The sequence below is a fragment of the Sapajus apella genome, unplaced genomic scaffold (assembly GCF_009761245.1).
Source record: "Sapajus apella isolate SASKATOON/1434 unplaced genomic scaffold, GSC_monkey_1.0 scaffold121, whole genome shotgun sequence".
In the NCBI taxonomy this organism is placed as follows: Eukaryota; Metazoa; Chordata; class Mammalia; order Primates; family Cebidae; genus Sapajus; species Sapajus apella.
Window position 1 is genome coordinate 4,179,353 of NW_022437061.1, and position 20,702 is coordinate 4,200,054.

Below are 20,702 nucleotides of genomic sequence, written 5' to 3' on the forward strand. Positions count from 1 at the left end.
GAATTCCTGAGAAAATGCAAACTGGGGCTGCTGCTTGTGTGCATTTGGTGGCATCCCCGCCAAATCCAGCCGAGTTTGGATTCAAGGCCCTTTTAACACTGGGGCTGCTGCTTGTGTGCATTTGGTGGCATCCCCACCAAATCCAGCCGTGTTTGGATTCAAGGCCCTTTTAACCTTTGCTGCGCGATTCCTCGTCACCTTTCCATCATTGTCTCAAAGTCAGGGGCAGAGGTCAAAAACTCCATTTCACTCCACAAGATAGTAATGAATAGAAACATGAGCTCACGTTCAGGACTTTAAGACTCACCGTGTTTTCTTTCGTTTTGTTTAATCTATCTTGCATTTCTCTTCTTTGCAAACTTGTGAGTTTACAAAACATCACCTAGCTGCAAATCTAATTTTAGGAACTTTCAAGAAAATGATCAGAAAAGGCTAACTTATCTTTGCTATTTTCAGGACAGCCCTAACACATCTGGTGTTTTCCTTTTGTATAATAATTTGTGCACATTCCCGTCCCAAACCCTAAATGGGCAGACTACGTGGGTGGTATTAGAATTACAATTTCTTGGGATTAACATTCTAAAATTAAGAAAATGGCGTAAAAGAAAGGGGGCACTTGACATTAAATATACATGAGGTGATTCGACTGGATCACTGGGCATACATGCTCATAGGATTCCTAGTAAGTTCTGAAGAAGTGGACTAATTGGTATCAATTTAGGATCCTGTTTACAGGAATCAATTTTGATTTGCAAACTTATCCTGCTGTCTTTAAATAAATAATTCTAGTAAGCTCTCAAAATGTTAGCTTTGGGTGTCGAAGCATTTTCATTCTTTAATTCTCACAAACCTGATAATAGGGATTATTACTACTCTATTTTACAGATGAGATAGATTTGCAAGAGGGCAGTCTTATCAAGGGGATACAGGTATTAAGTGTGGATTTAAAGTCCAGTCTAATAGCCCAAGCTTTTACGTCAGTAAAAACCAGTTCAGATGAGCTGGTTTGCAGTGATTGCCAAAATCCTTGAACCAATATGGGTTCTTCAGCCTCTTGGAGAACAGAGTTGGGCTTGGCCAATGCTTTTATTTGTTTAGCTTTAAAGAAAGCACACACTGGGGCCTTTTGTTTCCCCAGCAGTGTTGATTCACATTCCCTGAATAAATTAACCTTCCTGTCTTGTCTCACTCATTTGGCAGGAGCAAGTTTACATGCCAATAAAAATAGAAATGGGAGAAACAATACTGCAAGAAGAGAGAAGTGACAGAGGGCTTTAGAGTGCACCAAAATATGGACACAAGCTCATCATTTTCTACACCCCTTTCAAAACAAAACAAAGCAAACCCCCACAGCTTGATTCCAATCAGTTTGTTCTGTGATTTTATAAGTGGGTGAAATGCCTGATTAATATTGAAATGTAGAAACATTTATTATTTTGTAAGAGAATACTTGAGACTTCCAGTAAGATTTTATTATTTCTCTCCCAAATAGTGGAAGCTTGATAAATGATGATGAGTTTCTGTACTAGACTTACTAGTACTTATTCACAGATCTAGAAGTCTCTGTGTCCATTGCAAGATGGGTTCTTTGTGGGTCAAATGTAGCTTCTGAAGAAGTTGAGATTTGTCTTTGTGCCCTGTTATTAACAGCACCCTAATGAAGCACTGAAGCTACTCCCATCTTCTCTCTGCTTCCCCCATACTGCCCCACAAGCCCAATCTCCCTAAAATCTTTCCTCCCTGGGAATTGTTCCTCCACATCTGCCTCTTTCCTGGTTCCTCATCCAAACTTGCCTTTGCATTTCTTACTCTCTCAGAGCCTTGCTAGGAGATGATTTGCTAATCTTTGATATGGCTAAGAATAGCAAATATCCTTTGAGAACAATACAATCTTACGCTCACATACAATGGGAATAATAAAGCTACTATTCATATTTAAGGCAATTTTGCATGTTATCAACATTTTACCATAAAGGAGTGAGTTCTCAATGGTGTAATCTCAGTGACAAATTGGTTGGAGCTATATATGTATAGATAGGTGGATCTGTGTACAGTGATAGGTGACAGGATCTTCATGTCTTGGGCAGAATGTGACTTAAAGGCTAACACACTGCAGCCTGTGCGTTCTGGGGCATCCTGAGATCTCCCTGTGTGACTGACACTTCCCCTGAGGACTCTTCCCAGTGCAGTTGGTAGGAAACCGTTATGGCCAATGATGGTGGGCCAGGAAGATGAGGAGCAGAGGATATGTCAGATATCCTAACAGTGTATATAGTTTAAAGGCTCATTTCATAATTCTGGAAATTGTTTTCTAGGGATATGGTGATCATTCAAATGTAAATATCTTCATCTTGAATATATTGGAAAAAACAGCTCTAGCAGTATAACAGTGTATGGGTTTGCCCTTTGTGGATTGTGGGTAGGAAGAGTTTTACCCTGAACTAGTTTTCTCTGCTACCCAACTGCTTATGAAATATGAACACGGGCTTGGCTCAGTGGCTCACACCTGTAATCCCAGCATTTTGGGAGGCTGAGGTGGGTAGATCATTTGAGGTCAGGAGTTCAAGACCAGCCTGGTCAACACAGTGAAACCCCATCTCTACAAAAAATAAAAAAAATTAGCCAGGCATGGTGGCACATGCTTGTACTCCCAGCTGCTTTGGAGGCTGAGGCAGGAGAATTGCTTGAACCCAAGAGGAGAGGTTGAGTGAGCCAAGATCGCAGCACTGCACTCCAGTCTGGGTGACAGAGTGAGACTCTGTCTCAAAAATAAAAATGAGCCCGGCGCGGTGGCTCAAGCCTGTAATCCCAGCACTTTGGGAGGCCGAGGCAGGTGGATCACAAGGTCAAGAGATCGAGACCATCCTGGTGAACATGGTGAAACCCCGTCTCTACTAAAAATACAAAACATTAGCTGGGCATGGTGGTGCGTGCCTGTAATCCCAGCTACTCAGGAGGTTGAGGCAGGAGAATTGCCTGAACCCAGGAGGCGGAGGTTGCGGTGAGCTGAGATGGCGCCATTGCACTCCAGCCTGGGTAACAAGAGTGAAACTCCATCTCAAATAAATAAATAAATAAATAAATGAAAATGAAAAAATTAAAAAATGTATGAACCCAAGCTTGAAACCCAATAAAATGGGGATTTAGATTTGTCAATTGCCCTCAACAGCCACAAGTTAAGGTGGCTATATTTAACAATTAAAAATACAGATGTCCAGTTAAATTTGAATTTCTGATAATCAATGAATTTATTTTAGTCAAAGTAGGTACCCAATTTTATCTACCAAACTCAGTCACATGACAATTTAGATGTATTAAAAAATGTAGGTTCATTATTTTGTCTTCCTTACAAACCCACTTCTGCTAGTTGGCAATAATAATAATAATAATTTTTATTCCTAGCCAAGTTAAAAGCTAGCCTGTTCTAATCATTTGAATAGTCCCTTAAGGGACTCAGTCTCTGAAACAAAATCCTCCCTTGCTCAGATGTCATCTTTTGTCCCCACTGCCCAACTGTCTTGCTAAACAGTGTCTGGGGGTTTGGAGCAGTGGTGAGTGCAGGTCTTTGGCACCATCTCTCCTGGTCCCTTGGCTTTGTCCTCAGCCTTCCCAACCACTGCTGGCCTCCAACACTGAATCCTGCAGCTGGTAAATCCATGGTCAGCCATGGCCTGGGCAATGCCCCTGATTGCTGGCAACACCCCACTTATAGATTCAGCTTCTGCTCAGCTTCCCTTAGCTTCAGACACTTAGCATCCGCCAAACTTTCATCCCAGCAACTCCTGACCCAGGGCCCATCCTAGGTCATCTCACCCTACCATAGTTGCCTCCTTGCAAGTCTGCAGGTTGCCATCTGATGTCTGAGATTCTTCCTTCTGTCTGGACCCCTAGAGACCTCGAAATTAAGCCAGGCCAGACCTGCTCCAGTGACCTTCTCCTAGGGTCTCCAGTGGTGCAGTGGAGCCAAGGTTCCCTGAGCCCTTTGGCATTCCCTTCACTTACCTTGCACACTTGTCCTCTCCTCCCTGAGTCTGGAGGAGAAATCAGAGCTTGGTCCTCACAGCTTTGCTTGCCTCCATCTTTTCCCTCTTTTCCACAAGTTGCTGGGATCTTGAGGCCCGAGTTTTCTCACTGTTTCTCATTCTTCATGTGCTTCCCTACTTCCATAACTGCAAGCTTCCTGTCTTAGTTGGGAAGGGTATCTTCTTTGCACTATGGGAAAATTTTGGCAATTAGAATCCTCTCGGCCTAACCCTGGATAGGTTACAGTGGTTGTCAAAAGTGTGATCATGCCCAGGATCTTCTGGAAGATATAAATTCCAGACCCTACTCTAAACCTAATGAATCAGCAACTCTGGAGTTTGAGTCTTGCAATCTGATTTACCAAGTCGTCCCCATGATTCTGATGCACCCTAAAGAACCACAGCATTAAATATTTCTGCAAATTCTTTCTCTTTCTCTCTACCAATTCCTCTCTTACCATTTTTCATGCCTAAAGTCTTGTTAGGCAGATCAATTACTCCCTCTTAATCTAATCGATTGATTAAAAAGCTAGATAAACTCAAATCAATTTATGATTAAAGAAAGAAATTTGGGCTGGGCACCGTGGCTCAGGCCTGTAATCCCAGCACTTTGTGAGGCCGAGGCAGGCAGATCACAAGGTTGGAAGTTTGAGACCAGCCTGGCCAACATGGTGAAACCCCATCTCTACTAAAAATATAAAAATTAGCTGGGTGTGGTGGCAAGCACCTTGTAATCCCAGCTACTTGGGAGGCTGAGACAGGAGAATTGCTTGAACCCGGGAGGTGGAGGTTGCAGTGTTTCAAGACCATGCCATTGCACTCCAGCGTGGGGGACAAGAGCGAGACTTTGCCTCAAAAAGAAAAAAAGAGGGAAATTTGGCCCAGCATAGTGGCTCATGCTTGTTATCCCAGCACTTTGGGAGGCCAAGATGGGCAGATCACTGGGGATTAAGAGTTTGAGACCAGCCTGGCAACATGGTGAAACCCCATTTCTACTAAAAATACAAAAATTAGCCAGTCGTGGTGACAGGGACCTGTAGTCCCAGCTACTCGGGAGGCTGAGGCAAGAGAATCACTTGAACCTGGGAGGCAGAGGTTACAATGAGCCAAGATCGTGCCAGCCTGGGCAACAAGACCGAGACTCCATCTTAAAAAAAAAAAAAAAAAAATATTTATATATATATATATATATATATATATATATGTAGCCTTAAAAGCAAAGGAAATTCTGATATATGCTGCAACATGGATGAACCCTGAGAATATTATGCTAAGCGAAATAAGCCAGTCACAGAAAGACAAATACTGTATATGATTCCACTTGTGTAAGGTACCCAGAGTAGTCAAATTCATACACACAAAATGTAGAATGGCAGTTGCCACAGGTCAGAGGAGTGGGGGTTAGGGAGTTTTGCTTGGTAGGTACAGAGTTTCAATTTTGCAAGATGAAAAGAGTTCTGGACATTGGAAATACAACAGTGGGAATGTACTTAATGCTACTGAAGTGTACCCTTAAAAAACCAGTATACTAGCAAACCAAATTCAACAATACACTAACAAGATCATTCATCACAACCAAGTACAATTTATCCCTGGGGTGCAAATCAATTAATACTATACATCATCTCGATAGAATGAAGAACAAAATCCATATGATCATTTCAGGTGAAGCTGAAAAAGCATTTGATCCCTTGATGATAAAAGTTCTTCAAAAAACTGAGTATAGAAGGAAGATATTTCAACACAATGAAAGCCATAGATGACAGATCCACAACTAGCATCATATTGAACGGGATAAAAAACTGAAAGGCTTTTCTCTAAGATCTGGAACATAACAAGGCTACCCACTTTCACTGCTGGTATTCAACATAGTACTGGAAGTCCTAGCTAGAGCAGTCAGACAAGAAAAAGAAATAAGGGGCATCCAAATTGAAAAGGAAGAAGGCCAATTATTCTTATTTGCAGTTAATATGATCTTATATTTGGAAAAACCTAAAGACTCCACTAAAAAACTATTAGAAATGATAAACAAATTCAGTCGTGTAACAGGATACAAAATCAACATACCAAAATCAGTAGCATTTCTATTAGGTTGGTGCAAAAGTGATGGCAGTGTTTGCCAATAAAAGTAATGGCGAAAACCACAATTACTTTTGCACCAACCCAATATATGCCAACAGTGAACAATCTGAACAAGAAATTTAAAAAGTAATCTCATTTACAATAGCCACAAATAATATTAAATATCCAGGAATTAACCAAGTAAGTGAAAGATCGCTATAATAAAAACTATTAATATAATACACTGATGAAAGAAATTGAAGAAGGCACAAAAAATAGAAATATATTCCATTTTCACAGATTGCAAGAATCAATATTGTTAAACTGTCCATACTACCCAAAGCAATCTGCAGATTCAAAGCAATCCCTATCAAAATGCCAATGATATTCTTCATAGAAATAGAAAAAACAATCCTAAAATTCACATGTAATCACAAAAGATCCAGAATAGCCAAAGCTGTCCTCAGCAAAAAGAATAAAACTGGGGGAATCACATTACCTGATTTCAAATTATTCTACAGAGCTATAGTTACCAAACAGCATGGTACTGGCATAAAAACAAACACATAGACCAATGGAACAGAATAGAGAACCCAAAATGAATCCACATACCTACAGCGATCGCATTTTTGACAAGGTGCCAAGAACATACACTGGGAAAAAGATAGTCTCTCAATAAATGGTGCTGGGAAAACTAGATATCCATAGGCAGAAAAGTGAAACAGAGAAAAAGAGACAGGTAGATTCCTGTCTCTTACCATATACAAAAATCAAATCAAAGTCAATTAAAGAGGCCGGACACAGTGGCTCAAGCCTGTAATGCCAGCACTTTGGGAGGCCAATGCAGGGAGATCACTTGAGGTCAGGAGTTCAAGACCAGCCTGGCCAACATGATGAAACCCCATCTCTACTAAAAATATGAAAATTAGCCAGGTGTAGTAGTAGGCGCCTGTAATCCCAGCTACTCAGGAGGCTGAGACAAGAGAATTGATTGAATCCACAAGGTAGAAGTTACAGTGAGCCGAGATTGTGCCACTGCACTCCAGCCTGGGTGACAGACTGAGACTTTATCTTAAAAAAAAAAAAATGTATTAAAGAACGAAATTTAAGACCTCAGACTATGAAACTGCTAAAGGAAAATACTGGGGAAACTCTCCAGGACACTGGAGTGGAAAAAGATTTCTTGAGTAATACCCCGCAAGCATAGACAACCAAAGCAAAAATGGACAAATGGGATCTCATCAAGTTAAAAAGCTTCTGCATAGCAAAGGAAATACTCAACAAAATCAAGGAACAACCCACAGAATGGGGGAAAATATTTGCAAATGACCCATCTGACAAGGGATTAACAACCAGAATATATAAGGAGCTCCAACAATTCTATAGGAAAAAATATAATAAGCCGATTTAAAAATGGGTAAAAGATCTGGAGACATTTCTCAAAAGAAGACATATAAACGGCAAACAGATATATTCAAAGGTGCTTAACATCATTGATCATTAGAGAAATGCAAATCTAAACCACAATGAGATGTCATATCATCTCATCCTCATTAAAATGGCTAATGTCCAAACAGATATGTGAAAAGGTGCACAACATCACTGATTGTTAGAGAAATGCAAATATAAACTACAATGAGATATTATATCATTTCACCCCCATTAAAATAGCTTATGTCCAAAAGACAGTAACAAATGCTGGTGAGGATGTGGAGAAAAGGGAGCCCTCATATCCTCATACAATGTTGGCTGGAATGCAAATTAGTACAACCACTGTGGAGAACAGTTTCAAGGTTTCTCAGAAAACTAAAAAGAGAGCCACCATTGGGTCCAGCAATCCCACTGCAGGGTGTGTACCCCAAAGAAAAGAAATCAGTACATCAAAGAGGTATCTTCACTTCTGTGTTTGTTGCAACATTCTTTACAATAGCTAAGATTTGGAAGCAACTTAAGTGTCCGTCAACAGATGAATGGATAAAGAAAATGGGCTACTTACACACAATGGAATATTATTCAGTCATTAAAAAAAATGAGATCTGCTCTTTTCCTCCCCGGCTGTGTAAGGATAGGCCGCCATCATGAATGACACAGTAACTATCCGCACTAGAAAGTTCATGACCAACCGACTGCTTCAGAGGAAACAAATGGTCATTGATGTCGTTCACCCCGGGAAGGCAACAGTGCCTAAGACAGAAATTTGGGAAAAACTAGCCAAAATGTACAAGACCACACCGGATGTCATCTTTGTATTTGGATTCAGAACTCATTTTGGTGGTGGCAAGACAACTGGCTTTGGCATGATTTATGATTCCCTGGATTATGCAAAGAAAAATGAACCCAAACATAGACTTGTAAGACATGGCCAGTATGAGAAGAAAAAGACCTCAAGAAAGCAACGAAAGGAACGCAAGAACAGAATGAAGAAAGTCAGGGGGACTGCAAAGGCCGACGTTGGTGCTGGCAAAAAGCCAAAGGAGTAAAGGTGCTGCAATGATGTTATCTATGGCCGTTGTGGATTTTTCACCAGAAGCTTAATAAACTAAAAACTTTCGTGTGAAAAAAAAAAAATGTGATCCTGTTATTTGCAACAACATGGATCAAACTGGAGATCATTATGTTGAGTGAAATGAGCCTGGGACAGAAAGACAAACATTGCATGTTCTCACTTGTTTGTGGATCTAAAAATCGAAACAATTGGGCTCATGGACATAGCAGAAGGATGGTTACAGAGGCTGGGAAGGGTAGCGGGAGGTTGGGGGAAGGTAGGGATGCTTAATGCATAGAAAAAGATAGAATGACTAAGACTTACTATTTGATAGAACAACAAGGTGACTACAGTCCATAATGTAATTAAACATTTAAGAATGTCTAAAATCGTATAATTGGATAGTTTGTAACACAAAGAATAAATGCTTGAGGAGATGAATACCCCATTCTTTATGATGTGATTATTACACATTACATGCTTATATCAAAACATCTCATGTACCCCATAAATGTATACACCTACTTTATAACCACAAAAATTAAAAATAAAAACGTTAAAATAAAAAAAAAGGGTAAGATGGTAAATTTTGTTATATTTTATCAAAATTAAATTTTTAAAAATAAAAAGAGGCCGGGCGCGGTGGCTCAAGCCTGTAATCCCAGCACTTTGGGAGGCCGAGGCGGGTGGATCACGAGATCAAGAGATCGAGACCATCCTGGCCAACATGGTGAAACCCCGTCTCTACTAAAAATACAAAAAATTAGTTGGGCATGGTGGCGCGTGCCTGTAATCCCAGCTACTCAGGAGTTTGAGGCAGGAGAATTGCCTGAACCCAGGAGGCGGAGGTTGCGGTGAGTCGAGATCTCGCCATTGCACTCCAGCCTGGGTAACATGAGTGAAACTCCGTCTCAAAAAAAAAAAATAAATAAATAAAATAAAAATAAAAATAAAGGAATCTGATGATTAAAGCAGAAATTAAAACTGCATTAAAAACAACTTAAGCGGGCCGGGCGCAGTGGCTCAAGCCTGTAATCCCAGCACTTTGGGAGGCCGAGGCGGGTGGATCACGAGGTCAAGAGATCGAGACCATCCTGGTCCAAACGGTGAAACCCCGTCCCTACTAAAAATACAAAAAATTAGCTGGGCATGGTGGCGTGTGCCTATAATCCCAGCTACTCAGGAGGCTGAGGCAGGAGAATTGCCTGAACCCAGGAGGCGGAGGTTGCGGTGAGCCGAGATCGCGCCATTGCACTCCAGCCTGGGTAACAAGAGCGAAACTCCGTCCCAAAAAAAAAAAAATAATACAACTTAAGCAATAGGTATTGATTTGATGAATGGTGACATGGCCAACTCAGCTGATTATTCACTGACTGTAATCCTAGAGGTTAGGGTTTAGAACTGAATATTGAAACAGATGCTCTTGATAAACATGCGTAGTCCACCAAACCTTAATTGAATTTCTGATCTAACTAAAGCATAAGAAGGAGCTGGTCAAATAGATCTGACTCTAGCATTCCAGTAGGGTAATTGGTGTCAGTGTGTCTGCTGAGATAAAAGATAATCTATACTTGAAATTTTTGCATATCACAGGCTAAAAAGCCCTCTGTGGGATGAGAGATAAAAGACTACAAATATGGTGCAGTGTATACTGCTTGGGTAATGGGCGCACCAAAATCTCACAAACCACTACTAAAGAACTTACTCAGGTAACCAAATACCATCTGTACCCCAATAACTTATGGAAAAAAATTATTATTATTATTATAAGATAAAATATTAGGGAAAGACTGTGTTGGATGTTCTTAGATTCCCCATGATATGCCTGTTTCTGCACTTCTTGGGCATCCTGGCCCTGCTACTCTATGTCTTACAGCTTCTCCTCTTGCTCTGTACCCATACTCAAGTCATTCAGCTCAAAAACTAAGTACTAAACATCATCGGTGTGCCAGTTCCCATACAGTCCTATAGTTTTAGAGCACTCAAAGAGGAAAACTAGTGGGTGTTGAGAAAATATCTGAAGCTCTTTTTGTCAAATCTCCTGGGAACCCAGCAATGTAGCTGCCCTTTCCTCCCACTAGAGATGTCCCTGTTGGGCTTTCTTCTCTCCCTAACAGATCCGTGATCCCCAAAAATTATTAAGTACAAGAAAAAGCCAATGTGTCTATGAATATGCATTGTGGCAGCTCATAGGAGAGATTTTTACCAAGGTCCAATGTTATCTCCTAAGGAAAGCTTCCAGAATCCTTCAGGAAGTCACTCACTTGCTTCTTTGAGCTCTCAGATCATTTCGTTCATACTTCTATTACAGGCCTTGGCCAGTTGCATTGCAATTACTTGGTTTCTTCTAGTAAACTGTGATCTCCACATTCATCTTTGTACCCCCAACCCTTAGCACAGTGCCTTTGTCACAGTAAGTACTAAATAAATGTTGCTAAATGTGAAGGAGTTAGAAAATAATAGGAAAATTGTGTTTTGCCTGCCATCCAGGGCTCCATGTCATGCAAAGTCATGTCAGAACTTCAGCATATGACAGATACTTCTGACTTCCTCAGTATGATCACCTGCTGTTGGGGGCCATTATCTGTGTGGAGTTTACACATTCTAACCATGTCTGCATGAGTTTTCTCCAAGTACTCTGATTTCCTTCCACATTCTATACTCACTGGGTAAATTGTCTAAATGGTCCCAGTCTAAGTGAGTGTAGGAGGCAAGTATGTGTGAGTGAGCCCTGCCATGGTCTGGTGTCCTGTCCAGTCCTGGTGCCCACGTTGCACCCTGAGCTGCTGGGAGAGACTCCAGCCACCCAAGACCCCAAAGTGGAATAAGTGGAAAATAAATAAATGAATGAATACAAATTATTGTAAAATAAAAATTTATCAAGTCTACAAGAATCATATGAATGGATGACAATAAAAGATACGGTACAAAAGTACAAAAAAAAAAAAAAGCCCTCTGTGTAAATTAATTCCTAGTGGTCTATACCTTTCTACGTTAAAAATATTGACAAATCAGATTCTCCCCATCCACCAGGTGCTGGAGAGAGCCTGACTGTTTACTGCTGTAAACAGTACATTGGTTAACTAGGAATTCTTCTAAGTCCCTTCATTGCTCTATTCTTCCAATCATTTGGCATCAGGTGAATGGTTTCAGCCTCCTGAGAGGCGGGGACTGGTACTGGCAGATGGTGGGGCTTTAGACCAATACCTCCACCTCCTGTATTATTTGCCTACCCCATAAAATAATATTGTTTAATATAACAATTCATGTTTCTCAATCTTGTTAAAGGATGAATTAAAGAATCTTTAGAAAAATGTTCCAGTCTAGGTAAAATCTGCACTTATTATGCATAACACAGCTTCAAGACAAGTTCCCTATAACTCCTTCACAATTTGGTTGCCAACAGTTAGCCCCTCTTAAAAGAAATTCTGCAGTCACCACTATTCTAATTCCATTTCCATGCTGCATAAATTTTCTGAGAGGGAGAAGAATCTTTAAACATCAAATTCTGCCATCTGTCTCAAAACTATATTCATATAAGACAATGTTTCTATAAGTCCCAGGAAATTGGTGTAGGTAAATAAAGGTAGAAAATACCTATGTTAATAAAAGATAGTGATATATTTTCTCTCTCTTTTTTTAACTGTGTTCATTAAGTTTTTTAAGTACCTAAGTAACGTCATCTTTTAATACCCCCACACCTCCACCAATCTTTATAATGTAAATCATTCACCATTTAGATTCTAAACTAAATAAGGTTTATTATGCTCCTGGTTAAGAAAAGATGTTTATCATGGTGTTGCAGAAGAGCTAAGAAAACACGCCCCTAATTTTATGGGGAGGCTAGGTAGCGCAATGAAAAAGTACTTGAACTTTGGAATAGCCCTGCCTTTGAATCTGGACTTTTCACTTACTGGCTGTGTGAATCTAGCTGCATAACCTATTACACACTCAATTTCCTTTAGCTATACATTTGGAAGAAACTTTAAATTTGTATCTCAGAGGGTTTTCGTGATGCTTAAATGAGATCCTCTATGCAGAGTGACAGGCAAGTACTTGACATATGGTAACTGCACAGGAGATGGTAGTTATCAGACAGAACAGGTGTGTGAAAGCAGCAATCAGCAGAGCCTGAGGACGCTCTCAGCTAACTTTGTGAACTGCATTGGGTTGTTGAGTTTAGTTTTACCATCGCTTTTTGGTTGTACCTTGATTTATTTAAAGGTAGCTTTCAGACCTGATGTAATTATATCTCTTATCAGTTTCTCATGATTAAGATTTGAACAAGACAGCAACAGGCAAAGCTCATTTATAATGTAGGTCCAAGGTAGGCTGGAAAGTCTGGAATAAGCTGGAAAGGCCTTGATAGAACCTTTTGTAGATGCTAGAAATGTTCTATATCATTTTTACTCTTTACATAGTTTAGTATACTTTATATATTCTGTGTATGTTATACTTAATAAAAATTTGTAAATGATTAAATAAGGATCACAAGACCTACCCATACCAAATCCACTATGAAAGCAAGTTGATTTTATTTTTAATAAGTCAACTCGGTAAATTTAGTAAAGTTTTTTGTGAGAATTAAAAAATGACATCTGGCTGGGCATGGTGGCTCACGCCTGTAATCCCAGCAATTTGGGAGTCTGAGACCAGTCTGACAACATAATGAGACCCTGTCTCTATAAAAAATTAAAAATATATATATTAGCTGGGTGTGGTGGTGCTTGCCTGTCATCCCAGCTGCTCAGGAAGTCGAGGTGGGAGGTTTGCTTGAGCCCGGGAGGTCAAGGCTGCATGAGTCGTGGTCGTGCCACTGCAGACCAGCCCGGACAACAGAGGGAGACCCTGTCTCAATAAATAAGTAAATAAGCTTACACAAGTATTTGGTCTACAGATGTTTGTTTAATCTACATTAAAAATCTGGAAGTTTTGCATAATCTGGATTTCTGGCTGCGGAGAAGTCAGATGGTCTGGCAGCAGTGGGCTGGAGCTGCATGCACCCATGTCTAATGAGGCACTCCCTCTCCAGTTTGCCTTGGGACCCCACTGATTCCTGTGATCCTATACCTGTTGCTTTGCTCATTGATTCCACCTGCCTGGTCTAGTCGGCATTTGAGTTTGCCAGCCTGGTAGAGCAAATACTTGTTGACCAGTTATCTTCTTCAACTCCAGCCAACTGACAAAGCTATCTTTTCCAATAGAGCACTTTTTCCAATAATTGATTATTTTTAAGCCTAAGCGGAGGAAGGGAATCATTGTGTCTTACTCTCTTTGATCTCTCCAGTCCATGGTAGCACTCATGAAATGCTTGTTGAGTGAACGAAAAACCCACATTATGTGCTGACTGCCTGCTTATTACGTATCTCATGTCACATTTCTTTTCATGGGACATGGGTTTGTGAGCCCCACTGTGATTGAAAGTGCCCTTTTCTACTATAGCACAAGATGCAGGGTTAGGAAAGCGAAAGGAAAAATGTTCTTCTCACTATCAGTTTAAATCATGATTTGAAGCAGGTTTTATTATACCAAATTATCATCAGGCTAATTGCTTGACAACCTCTCTCGTTACTGCTGGCTGGCGCCATTCAACTGATCCCTTCTGCTGATATCTGGCTGTGGGAGGCATGGCATATCCTCACTAAGGAGAATTCTGCTACTCCGAAAAATACCCAGGCTGCTAAGCATCATACATGCCATCTATGGCCCATTCTGAAGTTGCAGTAAATCTAATATGTGCAGTAGTGTTTAAGAACACACTGATTTGAAATCAGGTTACCTGGCTTCAAATCCTGTTACTATTACTTGTTAGTTTTGTGACCTTGGGCAAGTATTTTTGTTTTCTTTTTTTTTTTTTTTTTTTTTGACTCAGAGTCTTACTCTGTTGCCCAGGCTGGAGTGCAATGGCATGATCTCAGCTTACCACCACCTCCGCCTCCTGGGTTCAAGTAAGCCTCCTTCCTCAGCCTCCTGAGTACCTAGGATTACAGGCATGCACCACCACCCCTGGCTAATTTTATACTTTTAGTAGAGACAGAGTTTCTCCATGTTGGTCAGCTGGTCTTGAACTCTCGACCTCAGGTGATCCACCTGTCTCGGCCTCCCAAAGTCCTGGGCTTACAGGCATGAGCCACTGTACCCGGCTGACCTTGAGCAAGTTTTTAATCTCTCTGTGCTGGAGGTTCTCCAGCTGGGAAATGGCAGCAATAACAGTACCTCCCTAGTAGGGTGGTTGAGAGAGTTAAAACAAAATTTGTAAAGTACATATGTATTTGTAAAGTAAATATGTATCCTGCCTGATGCAGAGTAAACACTCTGCTAAGTACAAATGTAAGTATATAAATGTAATTGATATGTGCTTCTAGCTTTCCTCCTTATTCTTTATATTAGCTATGTAATTTTCCCAGAGATCGAAATGAGTCATGAATAATGCTATAGTTTATGCTACACAATTCTTTTTCTCCAAAGGTTATTTTTTCATCCCTAAGAATAAATTGTGAACCCAAATGTAACTCCTTTGCCTGCTATTCTTAGCACTAAATGGTAACTTGGTTTTCCCTGTCTGGGATGGTGGGACTTTGAAGGGATGATTGAGTTCAGTGCCCTTAATTGCTACCTTTTGGCCACTAACATTCTTGTGAAGAAATACCTTGGTTTCCCCCAAAGAATTAAAGAATGTGGAAAGAGAGAAAAAGAACAGGGGGATATGATTACGTTAGGCCAGCCGAATAGAATCAGAAATAAATTGAAAAAATGTGTTGATTCTCTTCGGCCATGCCAGCCAGTTTTCATTTGCGTGCCTTTCGATTTCTGCATCATAAGTGGCTTATGTCCTACAGTTATTATACTGGGCAGGTATTGTATAATAATACTTTGGACTTAACTGACATCTTTTATGATACTAAGACACCTAGAGCCATTATCTCATCAAACTTGTTAAAGTTATGGTGGCGTCAGACTGGGATAAAAAATGATCACCTGGGTGCACAAAGAGCATTGGGCTTAGCTGCTGTGAGTCTGCTTCCCTTAGAGTGTTTTCAAGGATCTGACTCTTTCAGACATACTTGGAATTCAACAAACACAATTTCCCAGGAAATTAAATGAAAATGGGCTGGAAGAGAGAATCTGAGCTTACTGAGTTTCTATCTAGGCTCACTGCCCTGTTTTCTTTCGGCCTGAAACCTGTATGTGGGAATTTGCAGAGCTGGGCTAGTTTAGAACCAGAACCCCATGAAATTGGTAATCCAGAACCCCATGAAAGTTTATTACTGTCTAACACGTCCTCGTCATCTTGGACCTGGTCCCTACCCTCACCATTGAGATCTATTCTAAAATCCCTCTTCCTTCTAAAGATGCAGTGTGACTTCCAAAAGTGAGATGTACAGGACAACTGTTCTACCTGAATCTTTTGCATATTTTGTGAATTTATTAAGCATCTAAGAAATGCCAGCCATTGCTTTATGCGTTTAAGACTCAGCCATGATAAAAATCAAAGACCTCTGTCTCATGGAGCTGACATTCTTGTGAACAGAAGCAATAAATAACAAAATACATATGTAAATGAAATAGTATGTTAGAAGTTGGTGAGTGCTCTTGGAAAAGAAAACCAGACCAAGAGTTCAAGAGGCTCTTTCTATCTCTTCCATTCATACAATTTCTGAGTTCCTCCTGGGAGTTTAAATTCCTGTGCTCTACAGGCACTTAAACCTACCTTACACAGAAAATCAATCTACCTTACAACACCTAGAGAATAGTTTAACTGTTATGGACAGACCCAGAAATGAAAAAACATCAAAATAAGCAAAGAAGCCACAGTCTTCATTATTTTGTGCAGCTTTCCCACCATACAGCTTCATCTCTAACCCCAAACAAGCACCTTACAGGGACATGTGTGAATCATTAAGGAAAAACACCAGCAGAAATCTGGTGTTCTGAAATCAAGGCTATTCATCTTGGTCTGCAGTTCATCAAAGACTAACATAAAACTCTCCTGCCTTGGATTTATAAAACGGCAGTTAGGAGAAAACAGTATGTGCATGAGTAAATGACCTGCTAGCTTTGAGAGAAAAGTAAAAATAAAAGCACTCTTCTAGCCCATATTAGAATATACTCATCTAGTATATTCCTTTTTATCCTCTCTTCAGCACAAATATTAGGACTAGGAAGACACTGAGTGATGTTCTGGACCAGGGCCTCCTCCAAGCATGAGGAACAGAGCCTTAGACAATAACTAACATGTTCAAGTTCACGTGCTAATCAGTGGCAGAACCAGAAGGGAAAGCCAAGCCCCCTCCCTTCTGGTCCAGTGTACAGCACTACTTCCAGATTAGATCATCATTATTTATTCCAAGAAGGATGGCCTAACCGATTGCCAGAGAACCTGGGCATGTAGAAAGTGAGAAGTCAAGATGTTTGTGAAAGCATTCACATGAGGAACAGAGGTGTTTGTTTTTGATTATGGCCGAGTCTGAGTGCTCTCTAGAACTCAGATGTAGAGAAAGAAGGAAATAGAAGATGGGGCTGTGGGCAGGTCTTACCTGGGCTGGGGGAGCAGTGTGGTGTGGATGGTCTTCCTTCTAAATGAGGGGAGCTGGTGCACACTCCAGAGCAGTCTACACTGACTTGGAACCTCATCATCTCTAGACTTGAGGACCCTGGGCCTCACCATCCTTCTGTCTGTGAGTGGCCACCCAACCACCCAAGGGTTGAAGGTCATGCTCCGTGCTCTCATCTCAGGTCATGATGAAGGTAGGAAAAGCTACCATCCAGCCCATACCACAACTAGGTAACATTGGAGCCTTCCTGTAGACCAAGCACTATGCTAAGTGCTTTTTCATAGCATCACCTCAGTCCTCACATCAGATATGTACCCATTTCAGAGGAGAGAAAACTGAAGTTGGGAAAAGTTGGGTAATTTGCCTGCAATATACAAAGCTAGTGGATGCAAAGCCTTTATCTCAGAGGGTGGTGGTTCAAAGCGTGGTCTCCGCAATCAGATTGCTTGGGTGTGTATTCCAGCTCTGCTGCTTGCTGACTGTAAAACATTCAACAAGTTACTTAACTTCTCCAAGCCTCAGTTTTCACATCTGTAAAGCTGTAGTAATAATTATAATATTTATCTTATAGAATTGTGGTGATGATTAGAGAATGTAACATGGTAACTACTGACACATAGTAACTACTAACTATAGGTCAACTGTAGGTTGGAACCACTTAAAATTTCTATTGCAGTGAACCAAAAATTATCAAATATTGGCAATTTCATATAATTTAATCTAACACTACTAATAGGCATCCATTCTTTGTAAATATCATAATGCTTTCCTTATTCATTTCCTAGTTTGTGAAAGGACAGGTGATTTAATTGCTCCAATATAACTTTTTTTTTTGAGGCAAAGTTTGGCTCTTGTTGCCCAGGCTGGAGTGCAATGGTGAAATCTCAGTTCACTGCAACCTCCACCACCCAGGTTCAAGCAATTCTCCTGCCTCAGCCTCCCGAGTAGCTGGGATTACAGGCATGTGCCACCATGCCCAGCTAATTTTTTTGTATTTTTAATGGAAATGGGGTTTCTCCATGTTGGTCAGGTTGCTCTCAAACTCCTGACCTCAGGTGATCCACCCACCTCAGCCTCCCAAAGTGCAGAGATTACAGGCGTGAGCCACTGCGCCCAGCCCCAATATATATATTTTTAACTTTTACTTGTTTTAATTTTCCTAAAGAGTCACATAGATTTCTTTTACTGTAACATAGCATCCATGAGGACTGTGTATGCAATATACATGGTTCCCAGAGCCAGCAACCTACTGAGGATGTTGTCACAGAGAATCTGGAGCAGAGTGGATGTGAAGTGAACTTAAAATTGGACAGAGCCGGACTATGAGAAAGTGGTAAATGAAGCAGTTCACTCCTGGCTCCTTTAAACTGCTGTGAATGTTCTGCTGTTTTGGGGAATGGCGTTCCTATACTAGCCGGGTGGTTGTGATAAACAAACGTCAAACATGACCATTTGTCATTCCACACAGTGGAGATGAGGTTTGGTCCACAGCAGGAGGTTGTTAAATTTGACATACTCAAAATGAATTGCATGGCCTGGCTGCTATTGAGTAGCCTTGCTGGGAGTAGCCTATGATGGAAGGAAATTCCACTCTGTTGTGGTGTTTTGGGGAAGTCGCCTGGTGGGGAGAGGAAAACATAAAGCTGGGATAAGAACTGTGCTCTCCGAAGAAAAGAGAGGCTACTTTTGAGATGGAGTCTTGCTCTGTCACCTAGGCTGGAGTGCAATGGTGTGGTCTCGGCTCACTGCAACCTGTCTCCTGGGTTCAAATGATTCTCCTGCTGCAGCCTCCCGAGTAGCTGGGACTACAGATGCATGCCACCAGGCCCAGCTACTTTTTGTATTTTTAGTAGAGACAGGGGTTTCACTATGTTGGCCAGGCTGGTCTCGAACTCCTGACCTCATGATCTGCTCGCCTCGGCCTCCCAAAGTACTGAGATTATAGGCATGAGCCACCGCACCCGGCCAGGAGGCTACTTTTGAATGAATGCATCTATCATGCAAGAGCTAGTGGGAGACTTCTCTTCTTTTGAAAGATGATTCTGTGCCCCACCCTGTTCCTATCCCACATTTGCCTCAATTTCATTTCCTCAGATTTCACATTATAGAGATATAAATAACTCGAATTCAAGTGGAACATTATGGAGAGACAGAGTTTCTAGTTAATACAGGAACAATCTTTCAATAAAACTAGTATCACATTTGAAATGCAATGATATCGTCCAGGATGCTTTAGACTTTCTTGGCAACTGGAATGATTACTACTGCTTGTAGAAAATAATCCCACTGATTTCAGAATTCTGGGGGCGGTGGGGGTGGGGCATGCTCCCTTTCTCTCTTCTTTCTACGACTAAAAAATAACCTGCAAATCTTGTTCAAATTCTTTTGCAAGGAAATATATAAATTATCTGTGCATCCTGCACGTTTTTCCCCATCATGATGGCTCTAAACTAAGGAAAATACATTTCCATGCCCACAAACTCAGACACTCTTGGAGTCCCATTTTCTTTCTGTGTGTGCTGTTCCTTTTCTCTCTTTCTCTTTGTGTCTATGGTTACTGTTAAGCTGACCCCTACAGTCTGGGGCAAATACCAAACTTGAATCAAGCACTACTTATCCATACAGCTGTGAAGGATTGCGGTTTCAGGGGCTCAGATGATAGATTCAAGTAAAGTTTCTAACTGGAGTTTAGGAAATCTGTTATGATTTCATCTACAAAGACGGGCTGTATCGCACCCCACTGTGCTGAATTTTAAGATGCAATGTTGTGTTATTGTTGTTTTGTCTTTTTTTAATGAGAAACATCTTTATTATAAATGATCCATTTTTATGTCTGTGTTGATTTTTATAATACCGAATTTCATTGTTGAGAACAATGACTGTAGAAAGATCTTTATTGTTCCTGCCTCTTCTCCCAGTGTCTGGAAGAAACTGTTGCTTGCAAAAACCATAGCTAATTAAACATTGAACTTAATTAGCTACAAAGAAGCCAGATTGGCCAGGGCTGGGAAGAAGGGTAGAGAAAGCTGCCGACTCTGTGTTCTTCTTTACCTCCGCTTTAATGGTCTTCGCAGCTGGTCGTGTTTGTGAGTCAGAGGACCCTAGAGCGACACTTGTTGGGGACGGGCAGGACACCACAGCGCGAGTGGCGGCCGGAGTGCACGCCGGAGCCGAGTGCCAGCGCCGTGGAAACCGGTTCTCAGGTTCTGGCCGAGCCGACTTGCCCTTACATCAGCGGGCCTGCTCCTGTCAGGCAGGCGGCCGGCGATTGGCCGGGAGGAGGCAGTCATTCAAACTGCCTTTTGTGCTTGGATAATCAGGGCAGCCCAGCTTCCCAGCGGAGGTGCGTCTGTGGTGTCAGACACCTGTGTCTCAGCTCTGCCTTCCTGGGGCTGGCTCCTGCGGATCCTTCCTGGACCGGAACCGCGTCTCTGGGCCACCTCCCCCAAGCCACCAAGCCCCCGAGGTGGACCTGCCTTGGCCCCGTGTCACGCAGGACAGAAATGTCCAACAGATAACTGAGGACAATGGACGTGCCTGGGCATAGCCTTCCTTAAGGTAAGTCCATTTTAACCCAGT

The 20,702-nt window shown here is 41.3% G+C and overlaps 1 protein-coding gene and 1 pseudogene across 5 annotated transcripts in view; both read left to right on the top strand.

The window, feature by feature from the left end:
- The window catches only part of SHROOM3 (shroom family member 3), a 377,638-nt gene that overhangs the window by 152,677 nt on the left and 204,259 nt on the right, over positions 1-20,702 (top strand). The window contains exon 1 of one of the 4 annotated variants that reach the window (XM_032261102.1): positions 19,991-20,681. The exons of the other annotated variants lie outside the window; for them this stretch is intronic. The gene's annotated coding sequence lies outside the window, so the exon portion shown is untranslated. Of the gene's footprint in view, positions 1-19,990; positions 20,682-20,702 lie in introns of those variants that run through there. 4 annotated transcript variants of the gene reach the window in all.
- LOC116538624 lies at positions 8,147-8,651 on the top strand (annotated as a pseudogene). Its single transcript, XR_004263710.1, has one exon. The product of XR_004263710.1 is annotated as a 40S ribosomal protein S24 pseudogene (transcript).